This window comes from Mustela lutreola, chromosome 6 (assembly GCF_030435805.1).
Source record: "Mustela lutreola isolate mMusLut2 chromosome 6, mMusLut2.pri, whole genome shotgun sequence".
Classification (NCBI taxonomy): Eukaryota; Metazoa; Chordata; class Mammalia; order Carnivora; family Mustelidae; genus Mustela; species Mustela lutreola.
In genome coordinates, this window is record NC_081295.1 from 39,031,510 (window position 1) to 39,052,792 (window position 21,283).

At 35.6% G+C, this 21,283-nt stretch overlaps 1 long non-coding RNA gene across 1 annotated transcript; it reads right to left on the minus strand.

Moving 5' to 3' along the window:
* Positions 1 to 13,232: 13,232 nt before the first annotated feature.
* Positions 13,233 to 18,915, minus strand: LOC131833118 (uncharacterized). The gene is made up of 3 exons (XR_009354327.1): positions 18,758 to 18,915; positions 16,505 to 16,650; positions 13,233 to 14,850 (listed from the first exon to the last, which is right to left on the minus strand). It is a non-coding gene; the product is annotated as an uncharacterized LOC131833118 (long non-coding RNA).
* Between the last annotated feature and the right edge of the window lie 2,368 nt (positions 18,916 to 21,283).

Sequence of the window (21,283 nt, forward strand, 5' to 3'; positions counted from 1 at the left end):
TATTTGCATCAATTTTTCACTCCTACAAATATGAAATATGAATGTCTCTTTATGACTGCCATGCCAGCTCCTCATTTCTTTCATTCCTTTCGTTTCTGTGAAAAAAAGACAACTTACTGTGTTTATATTTGCAGTTATTCACATTAATTTGGTCCTGGGGCTGGTGGGTCAACATTTTTTTCTGTCTCCCCTTATGCCCTGTACTCTTCCTTTGGTGAATGCCAGCCTCATGTGAACCTCCCCCACCTACCATTACAGTTTACACTTAAAGCTCATTATTTTCTTCAATGAGCCACTGAACAGATCACAAGGCTTTCCTATCACTACCAGGGAAATTTTTGTAAATTTAAATAACCCAACCACTTTCCTTGTATCATATGTCCTCTTAGCAACAACTATAAATTCTGTCTTGCTTAAGATGTACTCTGAGCAGACACAATGCCTTAACAGAAATCCTACCAGGGCTGTGGTTGAGTAAACATTGTGTTCCCCCACATTTTCCAAATTTTAATGGTAGCTATTATTTTTAGATGGTAGCCTTCTCCTTGTGGTTCTCTGCATCTAGACATCTGAACTATTTCTACTAGAATACTTTTCTGCACCATTGGTCCCACACTGTGAGGCAGTATTTGACGTTACATAGTTGCAGGTTAACAGGGCAAATAAAGCCAAATTTTACATATTTTCTTGTTGGTTCTCTTTTTCTGCCCTGCCCATTTTCCTGCAATCCTCCATTTGTATTTTAAATGGAGATTTGTTCCTTGGAGACTTAGAAAAATGGTTTAAAAATGCTATCATGCATACTTGGTAAGTTTCTCAGTGGTAGTTTCTCAGAAATAAAAGAAAAATTTAATTTCCTCAAAGATACGGACACTTCAGTTCACAGGCTGTTCTTGGTTTGTGTCTATTCCATATTGAATTCATCTAGGTGTTCTGTATGATCGATTTAAGAGTTCCAGACTGCTGACACCATATGCCTTATGAGAGTCTTTTCTCCAAACTATTTTTCAAAGATTCCGAATGAGATGAATTATACAGCACATTAAACAAAGTGCAAGATTGAAAAAATTAAAAAAAGAAAGAAAAGAGAAGAAAAGTAAAGGAGAGAGTGAATGCAATGTGATTCCTTTGCTTTAAAAAAAATTTTTAACTTTACTTACCAAGCTGTCCAGTTATGTCTTCAAGAACACCGATGCCCTCCTGACCATCACTGTCATGTTCCACATTGATCACAGCTCAGAGCTGCAGGATAATCCAACATCTCTCTATGTTGCTGGCCAAGGTCTTTGAAGCAATAAAAATCTCCCTTACAAAAAGGAGATACTTTTGAGGAAATGCCTAAATATTTTTTGAGAAAGAATAATTTACTCATTCTATCTTTCCATTTTTTTTTTTCCTTTTCTTTTTGTTTTTTTTTTTTTGTTTTGTTTTGTTTGTGTGTGTGTGGGGGGGGTTATGTCATGCTATTCCTGAATATAGGTAAGTTTAAATTTCACCTCCCTACCTTTGAGTGGACATGTAAATATCCACTGGCAGATCTAGAATAGAGAGCATTCCTCTAACTCTAATGGCAACAAAGATACTTATTCCTGCTCAAGATGAAGAAAGCATTCTTCAAACACTTGCTGGATATGTCTTTGATTCAACAGAGATAATTAGTTTCAGTTAGTTAAGCTGAGCAACTATTTGCTTCAAAGAAGATATTATATTTGCTTAATTGCGTTTAAGTGCTAAACACTGTAAAGGGTAACGTTTCCTGAAAATGGGATCTTTTCCTCTTAACTGGTTAGACGATAACAAGGGTCAGGAGAAATTTATATCCAGCTTGAAAATGATAGATATTTTTGATTGTTGAAGTGAACCATATTATCCTCCAAACATTAAATATTCCATACCCACTTAATCAAATTCGATCTTTAATCATATGGACTCAATAAGAAAAGAAACCATGGTTAATTGCTCAGTCCAAAGTGGATCTCGGTAAGAAAAATGACAATACCACAAAAATATATCAGGCAAAACTATTCTCCACAGACATATGGATGGAGTCATTGTATCACTTTAGAGTGTCTGGGTTTTAATTAAGATACAGATCCAGCAAATCATCTGTAGTAAAAGTGGTACTATTTCATTAGACCAGAATAAATTACCAAGTAATAAATAATTTTTAAAAAATAAAGTAAGATAAAATAAAACAAAGCCAATTATTTTTTGCTTTAATTTTCAACTAAACAAATACATAAGCCAGCAGTGGAAACAACTGATGGCTAGAGCATGATAGTAGCAATCCATCACCCCCCTAAGAGCTGCTTCCCTTTGGTATAGGAAGCCTTATCTCTGACTCCAAATGAAGTGACGGCAAGATACCAAGTTTAAAATTCTCTAACTGTCAAGGGCTGTTTTACTAATTATCCAGATTCCAAGGCAATCATATAACCGTAATCATTCACCTCACGCCTGGAAACATAAGTCTTGTTCTTTTGATGAATATTTATAAGACAGTGTAAAGCAGTCTACTTTCTTTTCCCTTCAGGCAAGACAATTTGGAGTTCATCAATATGTATTACCAAGGACTTTTATAAAAGGCACTTCAAAGAAAATTCATCAGGCATTCCTTTTGTCTTGATTTCTGTTAGACTGATACTTCCTTTTGACAAGTATCAATAAATTATCCTCTGATGGCTAGAAACTTGATGTCTTATTCAGAAACTTCCTCACACAGCAAATTCTGGGCTTTGAGTTTCAAGTGAAATTATTAAGACCCTGCATCTAATTTAAGGACAGACGGAAGATATGCAAATTAAAAACAATAAAACAAACATGTATATAGTCACCCTACAGCACACAGGATGGAGTTTCACCACAGTTGAGAATTTTCTTGCTGTATACAACTTGCAACTTTTCTATTTGCCATGCAAACATATTTAGACATCCCTCACAAGTTAAAAAAAAAAAAAAAAATCACAAGCCTCAGTTCCTGGATAAATGGAAGAACCACACCAAATTAAAACCAAATTAATGTAGATATGGAAAATGGAGAATGACAAGCTGTCTCTCTGTAAGGCTGATTAGTTTTCTCTTTTGAATATTATTGGTGAGACTCACATTTCTGTAAAAGGAGAGAGAATAAATGCAATTGTCTAAAATAAGAAAGAAAAAAATCACTGCTCTATTTAATGAGCTTTGAAAAATGACATAAAAATCCTTTTATTTGCATCCTTTCAAAAAAAAAGCTTAGTTACTTTATTATTCTGGCAAAATTATTTGGAATAAAGAAACACAATTAATATCTATTTCTATAAATAAACACATAAAACAGCATGCTGACTAAAGAGTCTACCTTATTTTATGGCTTTCTTCAATCTTTACATAGCTATTGTGCTAATTATAAAAATATTTCCACATTCTAAGAAATTATTTTGTCATTACCTGGTACAATAGAAAGTCAAATATAATATCTAACTTAAGCTCAATTTTAGAAAAGAGAAAAACAATGCCATTTGAGCTTGAATACATGCTTTGCAAACCAACTGTAATATTAATCAGCCATTCTATGAAAGTTCATATGCACTGCCAAAACATATATCTCGTTTTTGAAAAAAAAAACGAATTCCTTGTTCTCAATGAATAAGGAATTTGAAATATAGAGTTTATTTTGTAAAAGTAAAGGAAAGAAGGAAAAGATGGCAAGCAGAGTAATTGTAATGTATGTTATATTCTCTGAGTTCCTAAGAGCTGAAGTATGTTATCCAATGGCTCTATAAAAGTGATTGAATACCAAAGTACTATTTGAAAATAGTCTATTTTTAATATTATTTGGTAGGGGGGTAACTGGATGACTCAGTCATTAAGCATTTGCCTTCAGCTCAGGTCGTGGTCCCAGGGTCCTGGGATCAAGTTCTGCATCAGGCCCCCTGCTCAGAGGGGAGCCTGCTTGTGTTCCCTCTCTGTCAAATAAATGAATAAATAAAATCTTTAAAAAATACATTATTTGGAAAGAATGATAATGATGGTGTGAGTCTGAGCTATATTTTCTATTGTGGAATAAATTTGACTTGGACATTGAATAAGTTTAAGGGGTGCCAGTATTACTTTGATACATTTTTATATTGTAATATAATTGCCTATATAGCAATATTTATCACATTACATAACTATAGTACAATATTATTGTCTGTATTCATTATACTGTGCATTAGATCTCCACGACTTATTCACTACTCGTTACAAGTTTATGCCCTTAAAAACCAGCACTCTTATCCCTGCCCCAGCCCCTGGTAGCCAGCATTTTATTCTTAAAAAAAAAACAAAAACAGGTTTAACTTTCTAAAATTTCACATATAAGTGATATCATACAATACTTGTCTTTCTTTGTCATTCTTAGCTCATTTAGCAAAATGTATTCAAGGTCCATGTTTCACAAATGGAAGGATATTCTCCTTTCTCATGACTGAATAATATCCCATTGTGTATACGTACCACATCTTTTTTATCCATTCAGCTGCTGATGGGCTCTTAGCTTGTTTCCATATCTTAGAAATTGTGAATAATGCTGTAATAAATATGGGAGTGCAGATATCTCATCAAAATCCTGTATTCATTTCCTTTTTGTACATACCTGGCAGTGGAATTGCTAGATTGTATAGCAAACCCATTTTTAAAGTTTTTGTTCATTTCTATTTTCATACTATGGTGGTCCAAGAATATAGTTGATATGATTTCAATCTTTTAAATTTGCCAAGATTTGTTTTGGAACTTATCATAAGCTCTGTCCTAGAAAATGCTCCATATGCACTTGAGAAGAATGTATATTCTGCTGCTGTTGGATGGAATGTTCTATATATGTCTATTAAGTCCATTTGTTCTACAGTGTGGTTCAATTCCAATATTTCCTCATTGATTTTCTGCCTGAATGACCTATCCATTGCTGATAGTGGATCACTGAAGTCATTCCCTGCAATTTTGTATCTCTGCTTCAGATTTTTGTGATTACCATGATATTTACATAAAACATCTCATACATAAAATAGTACCTTTTCCGTTGTTAAGAATTTATCTTCATTTGCCTATCAAGTTTGCCTTCTTTTACTCTTCTTCTTTTATATTTTTGATATCACAAATTATTTCTTTTTATGCTTTAATTTTATAACAAGTTATTTTTAATGCTCTTTTCTTTTAACCTTTATACTATAGTGAAGGTTATAGTTAAGAGTATAATATACTATTCTAATAAATAGTTACAGTATTATAATTCTGATTATTTATCACCTTACTCAGAGTTCTGTGTACTTCTATCCTTTTGTTTCAAGTTAAAGAACTTCTTTCAACATGTCTTATAAGGCAAGCCCAGCAGTGGTGAATTCCCTCAGCTTTTCTTTATCTAGGAAAGAATTTACTTCTCCTTCATATCTGAGGGATAACTTTTGCAGATACAGTATTCTTGGTTGGCAGTTTTTACCTTTCACTATTTAGAATATACCATTCTACTGTCTCCTAACCTGTAACATTTCTGCTCAGAAATCTATTAATGCCTAATGGGGGTAACTTTGTAGGTTATTGTTTTGCTTGTTTGTTTGTTTCCAGTCTTTAAATTTTTTTCTTCATCACTACTTTTGACAGTTTTAATATAATGTGTGTTAGAGAAGTTCTTTTGTGTTGAGATAATAAAGTGTTTCTATTATCTTCATGGATTGTATATCCAGTTTCCTCCCAGATTTGGGAAGTTATCAGATATTATTTCTTTAAATATACTCTTTGCTCCCTTCTCCCTCTCTTCTTCCAGGATAAATTTTTATTCTTGTATAAGCTTTTCTTTTCTTTTTTTTAAGATTTTATTTATTTATTTCACAGAGAGAGATCACAAGTAGGCAGAGAGGCAGGCAGAGAGAGAAAGGGGAAAGCAGGCTCCCCACTGAGCAGAGAGCCCAATGTGGGGCTCAATCGCAGGACCCTGAGATCATGACCTGAGCTGAAGGCAGAGGCATAACCCACTGAGCCACCCAGCTGCCCCTTGTATAAGCTTTTCTAATGGAACCAAATATCTGTCATAAAGTTTCGCCAGTTTTTGAAGTCTTAGCTCTCTCTCTTCCATATGACCTGCTTCATTTCAAATACCCGCTTCATCTCCTTTATCAAGTTCTTCAGCTCCAGAATTTCTGTTTGGCTCTCTCTCTCTTTTTTTTTTTTTTTTTTTTTTTATAATTTCAATCTTTTTAATAAGTACTCACATTCATTAATTTTATTCCCAAGATTACTGTATTGCCTTTCTGAGTTTCTTACAGCTCACTGAATTTCTTTGTAACACTTATTTGGCATTCTTTATCAGCTAGATTGTAATATTCCATGTCTTTGTGTTCAGTTGCTGGAAAAATTGTCATTTTCTTTTTGTATTATCATGATATTTCATGGTGTTTCATGAAAAGTTCCTCTGCCACCACATTTGAAGTATTAAACACTTCTTATTTAGATGAGGCTTTGTTTAGTTTGATTTTAATAGTTCAGCAAGTGGATAGTTAGGAATTTTCCTTTTGTTTTCCAGAATGTTTCTCTATAGCACAAGTTTTGGTTTCTTTTACCTAAGTCTCTGCTAGGATTGAGAGCTGGGGGGTGGGGGGGGGGAGATGGCAGGAAGTTGTGTGTATTTAAAACTTGGGTCTTCAGATATGTCCACAGTCTGGTATGGAGATCCGCAAGTTGGGGTGAGGGTTTCCAGAGGCCCGTGGGCAGTAGTCTTGCCTCCTGGGCAAGCAGCAGGAGACACATTTCTTAAGTTCTTTTTGCCTACTTCCTTTTCCTTTTCCTCCCCCAGGTACTGTAGTTTCTCCTCAGAGAGAGGAACTGGTCTTTACATCTGCAACAGCTAGCCAGTCAGACCCCACTCACTACCTTCACTTCCCTTCATCTGCCAGAAAAGTCATGCAGGCTTGTTTCCTGACCCACCCACGACCTTTTCTGCCATCATTGCCTCTGCCTCCTGCTCAATCACCACTTCCCTCACTCTGCCACCTCCTTAGCTGTCCAATCCAGACACTTTCAGATGTACAGATAGATGGATCTCTGGTGTGTTCTGGTACATTGTGCAGAAGTCCTTTTTTACCCCATAATGGATGTTTGATTAATTGTAAATCAAAGGGAAAAGTAAAAAGGAACAACTCATGCCACCATGATGCTGATATCATCTCTCCCCAGCACCCTGAGCTGTATTTTCTAACTTTGCAACCCAAACACACCATGGTAAGTACTACTATGTTCTTGACATAATGGCTACTAATTTTTTCATGTAAAAAATAATGATAAAAAGAGAGAGAAGATACAAAATCAGTGACTTTTTACTAATTCCGTATATATCCCTCTAAACCCATTTCAAAATAAAATTTGCGCCACTGTTGTTTTGTTTATTATTATAGGACAAATCACTCCAAAATGTAACAAACAATAAACACTTCTTTTCTCATTACTTCCATGGGTTGAAAAAACAAAAGCAGCTTGGCTGGATGGTTCTGGTTTGGGATCTCTCGTGAAATTGCAGTGAAGCTGTTGGTTGGGATTGCAGCCATTCGAAGGCTTGATAAAGGCTGGAAGATCTCTTTCCGAACTCTGGCACAGGGATGTGGTCAGATGGACGGAATCCCTCATAGGCTACTTACTGCCTGGAGACCTTAATTGCCCACCTCATGGTCCTCCCCATAGACTTGCTTAAAGAGTCCTCCTTACATGACACCTGATTTTTCCCACCTCATGGTCCTTCCCATAGACTTGCTTAAGAGTTCTCCTTACATGACTCCTGAACTTTTCCAGAGTGAATGAACCAAGAGAGAGATCTACTCTAAGACAGTATCCACTGTCTCTTTCACCATATTCTGTTCATCAGAATAGAAGTAAATCACTAAATCCAACCCACTCGTAAGGGGAGGAGGTTAGGCTCCACATTTAAAAAGACATGTGGACACAGCTTCACTCCTCCACAGGTGTGCTCACGACAGGGTTCAGATGTCATGAAGATACATAACAAATTCAGATTTCATCCACTAGGAAGATTTGGGTTGATGCCCTCATGTAAGTCATAATAGTAATTGAAAAACAAGAAATCAATTAAATATCACATGCACTTGTTATAGAAAGCTTCCACTACATAAGACACCTCATTCACTCATTTACTTATTCATTTGTTCATTTAAAAATATATGCCCAAGGACAAGCATGGGAATTCTTCTGCGTTTTGTCAGTTTGGATAGAAAAATAAATGTTAAATGTCCTTTATCCCCCAGGAAAAGATAACAAGGACTCGTGCAAATTTGGGGAGAGTGGGTGTCATGATAAATTGTTTAAAAAGTTTTGGCTAGTGTCATGCATACAAAATACTGAAGGAAGACTAAAGATGGAAGACCAATTAAGAGGTAGCAAACTAATTTACATACCTGACAACAAGAATTAAAGCTTATAGTGGTGGTCATGTAAAAGATAAAGAAGAAATGGAGTTAAGGAAGATGATGAAGAAAGACAACAAAATTACCCCTCACTTAAGGAAGATTTACACTATTTCTCCTAATTGGTGCTTAAGAAGAATTTATATATCCATTTCACAACTAAAGGTCCTTCTTTAACAGATAATAAAAAGCATGCAGTCTTGTTTTCAAATCTATGTTTGAATACTCAGATGACTCATAGCCTCTAAGGGAAAATGCACAATCATACCAATGCTTATACAATCAGAGGGAGTGTGAAACAATACGGAAAGTGAGAAATTACTATGATGAGAACATTCCTGTTCTTTGTTATGTTATATGCTTAAATAAAATGTAATTTTTGGAAGAACTTTTCTGGAGAGACAGATGGTACCCAACCATTAGCCAGAGTTTTGTTGGAATTGTTATGGTAGTAGCAATATTGCTGTATATTTTCCAACATATTCCCTCATACATTTTGGAATAAATTGAATGATAAGATGGAAATATATAGAGACAGAATATGAAGGAGAGATGGCTTGGAACTTGACACACAGTTCCTCTCTTGGTCCCATCATTATCTTAAACATGTTGCTTAAAGTTTCTAATCCATGATTTCTTTATTTTTTGTTCTAAAAAGTTCATTTATTTATTTGAGAGAGAAAGAGCAAATGAACAGGGAAAGAGGCAAAGGGAGTGGGAGAGGCCAGCTCATTGCTGAGCAGGGAGCCCAACAGGAGGCTGGATCCCAGGACCCCATGATCATGACCTGAGCTGAAGGCAGATACTTAATGGACTGAGCCACCAGGTGTCCCTAACCACAATTTCTTTAAAGTCAAACATTGAAATTCACTTAAAGACTAAGGAGCATTAAATAAAATAATGTATGCAATAGTAAGAGCAGTGTCTGACACTTAGTAAGCTCTAATAAAGCTTTAGGTTTATCATATACATAATATTATTAGGAATAATTGGATAATATGGAACTGAGGTGGACTGGGCAAGGAAACTATGAGAATGTTCTCTGAAGCTAAGATGTTGGTAGTCCTGGTTTGATCTTCTAATTGTCTTTTGGGAGTCACGTCATGCATTCACTGAAATTGGAGCCATGTGACACGATAAAGGGTATTCTACTGTATTGGTATCCTGAAGTCTTCACAAAATTGCTAAAAGACACTATCCCAGTCTTGAGAGAGTGGTTTCATGGAGAAGAACCTTATTATTCAGCCCAGAACTATCACTTCAGGCTGGACGGCCTAAAAGCATTGGCGGGGGAGAGGAAGAAATGACCAGACACACAGATAATTTTGTCAGGGGAGGGAAGATAATTGTATGGATCTTAACCCTTTGAAGGTCTTGAGTTTTAGATAAAGGATCTCAGAAAGCTTTAATCTCAGGAAGAATTTTGGACAAAGTCTTGTCGATATTAGAATCCTCATTTAAATGGCTTTAAGCTGGGGAGTCATATGGTCAGCAGGGGCCTGGTGCAGTATGACTGATACAGTTGGCTGAATATGAATATGTTTCCCTCAAAGTAAGGGAAACAGCTCAGCTCAGCGATAGTACTACCACAGGACACAGAAGATAAACCCAAAGGAGCAGAGCACTGTGTTTGGAGACTATGTTTCTGGAAACAATTAATATTATTAACAGAAATAGATGAGTTCAAATGAGAAGGTGCTAGAGAGACTGTTTAAAAACAATGAATTTGATAATTAAAACATTGACTTTTTGGATAAACAGTGGATAATCAACCCTTAAAGTAGCCCTGAGTTTATCAGAAACTATCTTAGTAATTGATTCTAAGACATAAGGACTTTTACTAAGAAATATTTCTTCATATGGAATCTTTATTTTTTTTCATAAAATGCTTTACACATATTTCTTAGTTAAATGATAATAGATCATATTATAACAATCTTAAAGAATTAGCATTACTTCTTATTTTATAGTCAGAGGAAGGTAGATGTTTTTACCTTTGGATTGCATATGTTACTTTTAATTTTTTAAATGTCTTGTTGACAGCTGAATTGTCCTCAAGCACACAGTGCATTAGGTCAGAATGTTAAACATAATTTTGAAAGGACTTAGACAATATTCCTTTCTGACATGTTAAATGAATTAAAATAACCAAATGCACATTTTTTTCAGTGCCTAAAAAAATAAAACCACAGAAACATTCACAGGATGGATAAAACTCATTATATATCTCTAATGAAAAGCATTTCCAATTACTTTTTTATCAGTTTTCGTGTTAACAAATAATTCTATTGGCACTTTCTGATATGTTGTATTTATAGAAAGTCAGTATGCTATAATCATTGAATTATTATAGATTTCTAAGCATAAAATTATTCCATTTTTCATTCCTGATGAATACTAAATTATTATAATAATACTCACTATTCCATTAATGTATTATTTTGAACGTGATTATCACTGAATAGCTATTAAAGAATCATTCTCACTGGGCGAATCAGACTTCAGACTTACTCATTTAACAAATTTTTCACAATTTTAAGCCATTTCCAGAATATTCAAATTGTTCTGTTCAAACACAACTGTATAATTCATAATTTTATAGTTAATTTTTAAGTCAAAAAATTCACTATTTTATAAAACAGCATTAAAATATGATTTTTAAAATTTATATTAGTGAGAACAGATCAAAATTTAACATTAACAATTAAGTCATTTGCCATTTAGATAAATTTAACTATTGTTGTTTTCTGATCCCAGATGGGAAAATGAGATTGTCAATGGCCCACCACAGAATATGGTAGCTCTGAACAATTTTGGGTCACTTTACATAAAAAGAATAGCAGCTGCCCTATACATATGTTAAGCCTTCTTTCTAACCAAAATAATGAGCATGTCTATCACGTAGAAGTTTCCACAAGCCCCTTTGTAATCTCTCAACCCTGCCCTTTAATGTGCCCTATCCTACCCCAGGCAAACACTGATGTGCTTTCTGAGAGATAAATTAGTTTTTCATTTTCTAAAATTTTATCTAAATGAAATCATACAGTATGCATTATTTGTCTATCTTCTTTAACTCACTATGATAATGTGGTTGTATATTGAGAGCTTCTTTATTTATATTGTTGAGTATTCTTCTATATAGATACACCACAGTTTCTGTAACATTAACCTTTTTAAGGATTTTTTTTTCCAGTTTTGGATTATTACAAATATAGCTGCTTTGAACATTTGTGCGAAGTCTTTGTATGCATATATGTTTTCATTTCTTTTTGGTAAATACCTAGGAGTGCAATGTCTGAATCATATAAGTGTATGTGTAATATTTTTAAGAAACTCTGCCAAACTGTTTCCAAAGTTGTGACTTTTCAAATATCAATCAAGAGTAATTTTCCTGTCCTCACTAATGTTTCTTATGTTCAATGTTTCTAATTTTAGCCATTCTATTTTGTTGTAGTAGCATCTTAGTTAATTTACACTAATAAAACCAAAAGCATATACTGAGTACCTTAAACAATAAATATTTAATAAATAAAAAAAATTTTTTTAAAAAAGGATGCCTGGGTGGTGTCTGCCTTCAGCTCAGGTCATGATCCCAGGGTCCAGGAGTTCATCATGGGGCTCCTCCCTCAGCTGAGAGCCTGCTTCTCCCTCTGCCTATTGTTTCCCCAGCTTGTAAGCACATGTTCGCTCTCTCTGTTGCTCACTCTCTCTGACATATAAAGAAATGAAATCTTAACAATATTTATTTATTTACTTACTTACTTAAAATTTATTTATTTTAGAGAGAAATAGAAAGAAAGAGTATGTATGCATGGGGGGAAGGGGCCATTGGAGAGGAAGAAAGAAACTTAAGCAGCTCTGTGCTGAGCATTGAGCCCAAATCCAGCTCATTATCATGACCCTGAAATCATGACCTGAGCAGAAACTAAGGGGTGCTTACCTGACTGTGCCACCCAGGCACCCCATTAAACAACAAATATTTATTTCCTCACAATTTTGGAGGCCGGAAAGTTACAATCTCAAAGAGTGGAACAGTTTGGTTCCTAGTGAAAATTCTCTTCCTGATTTGCAGATGGCCACCAACTTGCTGTATCTTCATAGAGCCACCAGAGAGATTATCTCTCTGGTGGCACTTCTTATAGGATCACTAATCCCATCTTGATGGCTTCACCCTCAGGACCTTATTACTTCCCAAATGTCCTGCCTCCAGATAGTATCACATTGAATATTTAAGTTATCAACACATGAATTTGGAAGGCACACAGTCATTCAATAGCAAGTGGTATCACATTCTGGTTGTAATTGGTTACTTCCCTAATGTCTAATATATTTTTTTTAATTTCTGTAATAATTTATATAGAGTGGGTATTATTTCTTCCTTACATGTTTGGTAGAATACACGGATAATGCCATAAAGACCTAGAGTTGTCTTTGTGGGAAGGCTTCAAACCTTGGATTCAGTGTATTTAATAGATGAAAAGGCAATAATATACCTTACCTGTTTCTTGTTGAGAAAGCTTTGTTAGTTTTGTCTTTCAAGGAATTTATCCACTTCATCCAAGTTATTTGAATTATCCCCCAAAATTATTCATAATATTCCTTTATTATCCTTATAAAAATCTGTTGATTTTATCATAAAATCATCTCTCATGTTTCTTGAGTAATTTGTTTCTTCTTCCATATTTTTTTTAAAGATTTTATTTATTTATTTGACAGAGAGAAATCACAAGTAGATGGAGAGGGAGGCAGAGAGAGAGAGAGAGAGGGAAGCAGGCTCCCTGCTGAGCAGAGAGCCCGATGCGGGACTCTATCTCATGGCCCTGAGATCATGACCTGAGCCGAAGGCAGCGGCTTAACCCACTGAGCCACCCAGGCGCCCTCTTCTTCCATCTTTATCTTCATCAGCCTGGATAGATGTTACCAATTTTAATTACTTTCTCAAAGATCTAGCTCTTGGTTTTATTGATTTATATCTTTTTATTTCCATTCTCTACTTACTGATTTTCACAGATCTTTATTATTTTCTTTCATCGATATTGGATTTAATTTGCTCTTTTTTTGTCCCCTAGACTCTTAAGGTATAAATGGAAATACTAATTTGAGGAAATCTTCAGATGACCATGCATAAATAATTTTTTTCTTACATAGAATTTTTAAAAATCTGATTGGGCATTACTTCAAAGTTAATATCTCTGACAGTAGTTTACATTCTATCTTTCCTTGCTAGAAGACTGGTAACTAAAAAGGTATTTTAAAAAATAATTAAGAAATCAAGAAGTAAAACTAGACTAATATTTCTTTAAGTAAATCTAAGTCATCCCCAAATGACCCACAAATAAGCAGAAAATTATCTCACTTTTTAATAATGATGAACCCAATATGCCCTATCCAGTAAACTTCTGAAGAAATAAATTTTGTCAACTCTAACTCAGAAGTGACAATCATAGGTCCCTGATTCTCTATCACAGATCAAAACCACATAATCATTTCAAGCTCTGAAAAATTCAAGCAGTTGTAACAAAGTGTCTTTCTTGGCCATTGTTTCAGATTTATGGAATCACAAAACACTTAGTTTTCATGACATGAAAATCCTCTTCATCTCGGCCCCCAAGACAGAATTTTTTCTAAATCCTAGAAAGTGATAGTTATCCATGGGATTTTAAATGTCCTTAATCCATCATCTTGTTTCTCATCCACTAATCAATCAAAATTTTATGGTTGTGTATCACTGAATGATAGATTATTTTACAATTTAGTGGTTTAAAATAACAATAAACATGTATCATATCACACAGTTACTGTGGGTCAGGAATCCAGCAATAGCTTAGCTAGGCTCCAGTGTAGGGTCTCTGATGAGGCTGCAGTCAAAACCGCAATCATCTCAAGATTTGGCTGTTGTTAGGCAAGTACTCTTGTACATGCAGTGTTTTCCAAGTCACACTCAGATGCATAAAGAATGGGCCTTGGTCCTGAACACCCAAGAGATAAAGAGCCCATATACCCTATGTTGGGCTTATGACTTGGTGTGGGAAAATCTTTCCTGGTTTCATGTGTAATGAGTACTTTTTCATCTCTGCACAAAGCATGCTTCCACTGCAACATGAAGTCATGTTACTCTATCTTTTCTCTATGTAATTAAAGTATTGTTCCATCCAGTACTTGACTGAGTTGTATTTTCCTTGGTGACTCCAATACCAAGACTCAGCGGGCAGAAGGGTTTAGGGCCCTCCCCAGGAATTGGTAACTAGCACATGGCATTCTGTTGATAGCTTGTCTCACAGAATCCCCTTCTATGTTGGCTCAATCTCATGAAAGGAAAGTTGGTGCTGATATTGGTAGAAGATCCAGTTAGTTTTCATGTCTATATCTCCACAGGACTCCTTGAGTGTTCTCATAAGATGACAGCTTCCTTCAGAATAGTAATCTAAGAGGAAAAAAAAAACAAAAAAAAAAAAACAAAAAAAACGTGAGAGCAAAGCATCTTTTATGGCCTAGCCTCAGGAGTCATATTCTCAGAATATGGATCTCAAGCTATTTTCACTTATTATCTAAGATTTTGGTTCTCTTTCCTGTTAATCTCTTGAGAGACTTGTTTATAATTTATTTCATTTCCACAGTATTGTAGTGGCTACAACATATCCACTCCATTAAATATGGAGGGGGACCACACAAAGGAAGACTAAAGGAATCCCAGGAGTGGGAATCACTGGGTCCATTTTTGAAGTTTTTTACCATGCAATTAAATCATTAATATGGTTGGACATACTGAAAAAGCTATGCCAACTGTAATTTCAAAGTCGGTGTAAATAAGCTTTCCAAAAAAGTCCATCAGTCATTTCCTTTATCTGTTCATACCTAATGACTTTTCTTCTACTTCAGTTATTCCTGGCTAGGGCCACATCCTTGATCTTATCATTATTAGAAATGTTCTATCTCTGAATGTTTAAATTTCATGTATTCTATTTTCTAAACTTCCTATTCTGGCAGCTTAATACCTCAATATTTTATACAAATGTATGTTATTCAAACATTCCTGATAATCTTAATGTTTCCTTAGCTCACTTTTGCATTCTCCAAACCAACTATTTCAAGCCTTCTATGATAGTTTCAAATCTCTGGAGACCACCTCCTTCTTCTCACTCTCAGCAGATTATCTTGCTCATGACTTAGCAAAGAAAAAGACCTATCATATGGATTTTTTTTTTCATTTTATTTTATTTTATTTCTTTTCAGTGTTCCAAAATTCATTGCTTATGCACCACAACCAGTGCTCCATGCAATATGTGCCCTCCATAATATCTACCACCAGCCTCACCCAACCTCCTCACCTACCTCCCCTCCAAAACCTGCAGTTTGTTTCCCAGAGTCCACAGTCTCTCATGGTTATATGGAAGTTTTTAACACCCTTAAAAAATTTACAAACTTACAGATTCTGATACTTTTTTTTCCCTTCCATTTTCCTTCTTGTTACAACAGGAAAGAACTTTTTCCCCTTTCCTGGACCTTGGATCTATCTACCTTCTGCCTTTGAAGGTATTTTGCTCTATCACTTATTTTATCTCTGTCACATATTATCATCCCCTTCCTCTTAACTATTGTCTTTTCAGATAAATGTGGTCAAATATCTTTCATATTTAAAAAAAGGGTGGAAAGAAAGTAGTTTGAATTCTAGTGAGCTGTTAGAAAAAAAAATTAGCCATGCAGTTAAAGTGGTAGAGTCATAGACAGAAGGCCATTGGTCACAGAATTATGAGGATCTCAAACTTGTCTCATTTACCCCCAAACTTCATAATCCCCTTTCTTTACTGACAGGCCTCTCGAAAGACTTGTACATACTCTCTACCTCCAGTTTTTCATAGTCTCTTCACTCTAACATTCTGCAATCTAGCTTACAGACCCTCATCACTACCCTGTAAATAGACGACCAACAAAAGAACAAGTGGGAGAAAAAAAGTGCGTGGAATTAGAAATACCATCATTATCATGGTTCTTCCGAAAGTCTCAACCTGTCATAATACTATACTATTTTCTTTTAAGAGAAAATGGACATAAATTCAGACACCTGTAGCTTTACTTACCTCTCTGTGTTCTAAAAACCTTCCAAGGAGGAGGAAACCTTCCACCAGCAAGGAAAGAAATCTTCCAACAAAAAGCCTAAGTAGGAAATGGGCATCCTTTTCTCCTTAGATGCCAATATCTGGGTGCAGATGCACTCTGGGTTCTTCTGTAGTATAGGTATAAACAAATTAAAAGATTCAAGCATAACATTAATTCCTCAGCAGAAGATATGCTTAAAAACAAAATATCACAATACTGTTGGAGGACCATAGAAAAAGGAAAAAAAAATGTTTAAAAAAAATCCATTGGTTGACAAGAGGGTCATCATTTATTTCTCACATGCCAAACTTTGACTGTGAATGTACTGTGCTACAGGTGCTATGTACATTCTAGTAGGAGTTGGAAACTGGAGACATCTTGTGAGCAGTTATTCGTGGTTATGTCCTCTCACTGAAAAGCACTTCAGCAGAGAAACAAGAGCTCTTTTTCTTGCTCTTCAGGAAAGATCTGAATGTTCAAAAGCTTTAATATAACTACTGGTGCCAAACTAAATGATAGTGGCAAACTCCTTTCCATTAAATTTGTATCTGTTTAAAAACCTTGGAAATACGTTAACATACATTCCTGTCCATAGAATGTAAAAATTACATGCATAAAAAATTTGTCATCTGCGTTTCCAAGACATTGTTCAGGGAATGCAAATGTGTCTCCAAAGACTGAGAAGCAAACAGCTTGTGTTGTACCAAGAGTGGGGACACTGCCACTTTCCTTACATTTATCAGAATTCTCAGATTTAATTTTTTAAAACATCCATTGAGTTAAATGCAACATCTTCAAAGGTAAAATATTTGAAGAGTCAAAATGTTATGGTACAAATCTACGGAAACTGCATGAGCAATTGCTAAAGCTGTAATTTCCTAGGGGAGTTAATCAAGAAGGAATTGTGTAGTGAACAAGGTATACTAACAATAAAGTACATCCAGACTTTTCACAATCAGGTGATTTAATCGTGGGAGAGCCTTTACTACTCTTTCCTTTTCCTTATTGAAGATCTATAACTGGATAGGTTTACAAACAACTTCCGATTACCCATTTTTTTTTTAAAGATTTTATTTATTTATTTGACAGAGAGAGATCGCAAGTAGGCAGAGAGGCAGACAGAGAGAGAGGGAAAAGCAGGCTCCCCGCCAGGCAGAGAGCCCAATGCGGGGCTCAGTCCCTGGACCCTGAGATCATGACCTGAGCCAAAGGCATAGGCTTTAACCCACTGAGCCACCCAGGTGCCCCTACCTATTTTTTTTTTTTTTTAAGATTTTATTTATTTGACAGAGAGAGAGAGATCACAAGTAGAAAGGCAGACAGAGAGAGGGAAGCAGGCTCCCTGCTGAGCAGAGAGTCATCTCTCCAAACAAACAGTTCTCTAAAAATTTCTCATGAAAATAAAGTGATTTGACCTTTATAATATCTTACATTTTTTTCTGCTAATGCTCTACTGAACATTATCCGGCGGGGGGGCGGGGGGCGGTGTACGGGAGCATACAGATATGAGGAAACATAGAAAGAGAACAAGGAACATCTTGTCAAGAGAAATAAGAAGACCTTTAATGTTAACTATATTACATTCTTTTTAATTTGTCCCAGTTCAGTCATATTACTAACTCTGGTTTTGGCATCTTATCCAACTATATCACTAACAATAATTCTGGCCAGGGATAAACCAGTAGAAAAGACTTCAATGCCATTATTTTCTACAGATAACCAAATCTGTTTTCTTTCAAATAAATTCCTTACTCTAGATTAATACCTTGATTCATGCTTCCCTGGTAAAAACAAAAATAAGCGAGAGATAATTTAATCATCTCCTGATCAACAAATCTACCAGTCTATCTCAATTTGTCTCCATGTTTTATTTTCCTTCCTCCACAAGTGGGTGAATGGTCCCAACAACAAAGCCAACAACTGAGCTCACTTCTCCACTTGCGGCTGATGTCTCCCTTCTGGTCCATGCCCGCACTCTGAAATAGCATCATCAAGTTAATCTTCTCATTAAGAGACTTAGCATGTAAGCATGTTCTACTATCTCTTAAAAACAAAACAAAGCAAAACAATACAGACATTCCTTTGACCTCAGAGCCTTTTTAAACTATCTTTCCCTTTTTGAGCTCTCATTTATAGAAAAACGTTATTAAAAGAAAAAAAAAGATTTTTTATATCTGTTCTCTCTAATTCCTTAAGTTCCACTCGTTCATAATCTTCATCATCCAATATCTTACCTCCAACAAGCCACTGAAATTTTCTCACTGAATTTTTAAGCTTGAATGATTCTTTCTTAGTCCTCTTTTTTGAGCTCTTGGCAGCATTTAAAACGGCATTTAAAACAGACACTCCCTGCTGCTTGAATCACTGTCTTTGCTTGGCCACTAGGACAACACACCCGCAGTTTTCCTCCTACCACAAAGATGACTTTCCTGCCTCCTTTTTGGGATCTTTCTGATCTGTTGAAACTCTAAACACGGATTCTATAAACCTCAATTGTGCATCTCTTTTCTTTCCTCATCACATTACCTCGTTCAGGCCTGCCTATATTTCTAGCTCTAAATTCTCTCCTCACCTCCACATTTACATTATCACATGGTCTGCTCAATAGCTGCATTTAATTGTTTATGAAACAGAAAATTAACCTGGGCCAAAGCAGAAATGCCCACCCCTCCCTGCTTTCAACTCACTCTTGGTCTCAGTGTTCACATGCAGGCTAGCACCTGTCAGTCATCTGGACGCATCCCTTCCTCTCCACTCTGCATAAGCAAGTCTTTTAACTCTTCCACCTTCAAGATAGAGTGGGAATGTGAACACTTCTCACTATTTTACCACAAAATCTGGGGTCATCCCACCATCATCCTCATCTGGATTTCTGTAATATCTAGCTAATTAATCTCCATCCTTCTTCTTTCTCCCTCTGTAGATGTTCTTCCAAGTAAGAACCAGTAAATTCTTCTGGAAATATAAATCAAATCATGCTACTCTTCTCCTCAAAGACTTTCAGCAATGCCACATCACACCTAGAATAAAATCCACTATCTAGAGCACCTGGGTGGCTCAGTAGGTTAAGCATCTGCCTTCAGCTCAGGTCATGATCCCAGGGTCCTGGGATTGAGTCCCACATCAGTCTCCCTGCTCTGCAGGGAATCTGCTTCTCCTTTTGTCCCTCTTCCCACTCATTCTCTCAATCTCCCTCTCTCAGATAAATCTTTAAAAAAAAAAAAATTCTATGTCTAAATTCTATAGTCTGTAAATTCTTCCTTCCTTTGATCTGTGCCTATCTTTTTTTTTTTTTAAGATTTTATGTATCTATTATTTGAGAGAGAGATATAAAGAGAGAGAATGAGAGAGAGAGAGGTCAGTGGGAGAAAAAGACTCCCTGTTAAGCAGGGAGCCTGATGTGGGACTCAATCCCAGGACTTCAGGATCATGACCTGAGCCAAAGACAGTTGCTTAACCAACTGAGCCACCCAGGTGCCCTGTGCCTATCTTTCTATTACGCCATGTTCTAGTCATACTGGTCTTCTTGCCGTTTTTTTTTTTTTTTAACTCTTTTCAAACTCACTTCACTTGTTATTCTTGCCTGAAAAAAATCCACCCTCAAAATTTGAATCTTCCTACTTTTTAAAAGTAAGTCTCAGGTCAATTGTCACCTCCTCTGAGGGGTCTTCCCTTATCATGCTGTCTAAAAGAATCCACTTCTACTCTAAGCATGCTTATTTTCATAATAACTATTATATAAAATTATATAATATGTAGATGACTACTCTCTTCTTCCTGACATTCTCACTCCCATCACATTAAAATCCCACACACTTTTTTGATTCTGCTTTAAATATACTGCTTTCTCAGTCTCCAGTGCTACTTTTTAATCTTGTTCAATCAATCTTTTAATTTTAACATCATCAGGATTCTGTATTTAGCCCATTTCTCTTTCTCTCATCAAATCTACTCCTGTTATTCTCATTTATTACTTTACTTAAATTACCTGTAATTTATACTTTTATCTATGTCTTTGTCTTCAGTTAAGATCTGTATGTAAAACTCCACTTCCATCTATTAAATTTTTTTAATCTTGTCAATTTGGACATACACAAGCCCCTTAAACTCAACATATTCCGAACAAGTCATAATCTTATCTTTTTCTCCCTTTTCTAAACTTAGTCCTCATTCTGTTTCTCCTACCTTCCATTATGCCACTATCAAGTTCCAATGTACCCAAACCACAAAATTTGGAGGCAGTCTTCATTTCTCTCTTTTTCACACCTGTAAAGGTCAATAGTGGACACTTTCAAAACTTTCTACGGCTCCTTATTTCTATTTCTCATATAGAAATTCAAGTTCTTGTCATTTCTTGTCCAGACAGTGATAAGAGCATATTCTTTTATGTACATTTACTGGTTGCTTACCCAGCAGCCATTCTTTCTTCCCTTCTGGTTTTCTGTTTGTTTTTTATTTGTTTGCTTGTTTTAATACTATTCATAATTTCCTTTGGGAAGCCAGGTCTCCCCTAGTAAGTAACTGCTACTCAGTATGATTGGGATCAACCTGCCTACCAGCTCTAGCCATTGGGTCTAATCAATGTAAACCAGCATGCATGATCTCATCCCTCATGCTGTAGGGGTAACAAAGTTTTTAATTTGACAAGTTTGATTACATGCCAAGAAAATTATCTCTACATTTGTCTATTATAACTTAAAACAAGTGAAAGAAAACTTTAAATGACAAATATTTTAGTTTACTTACCATCTACCTATTAA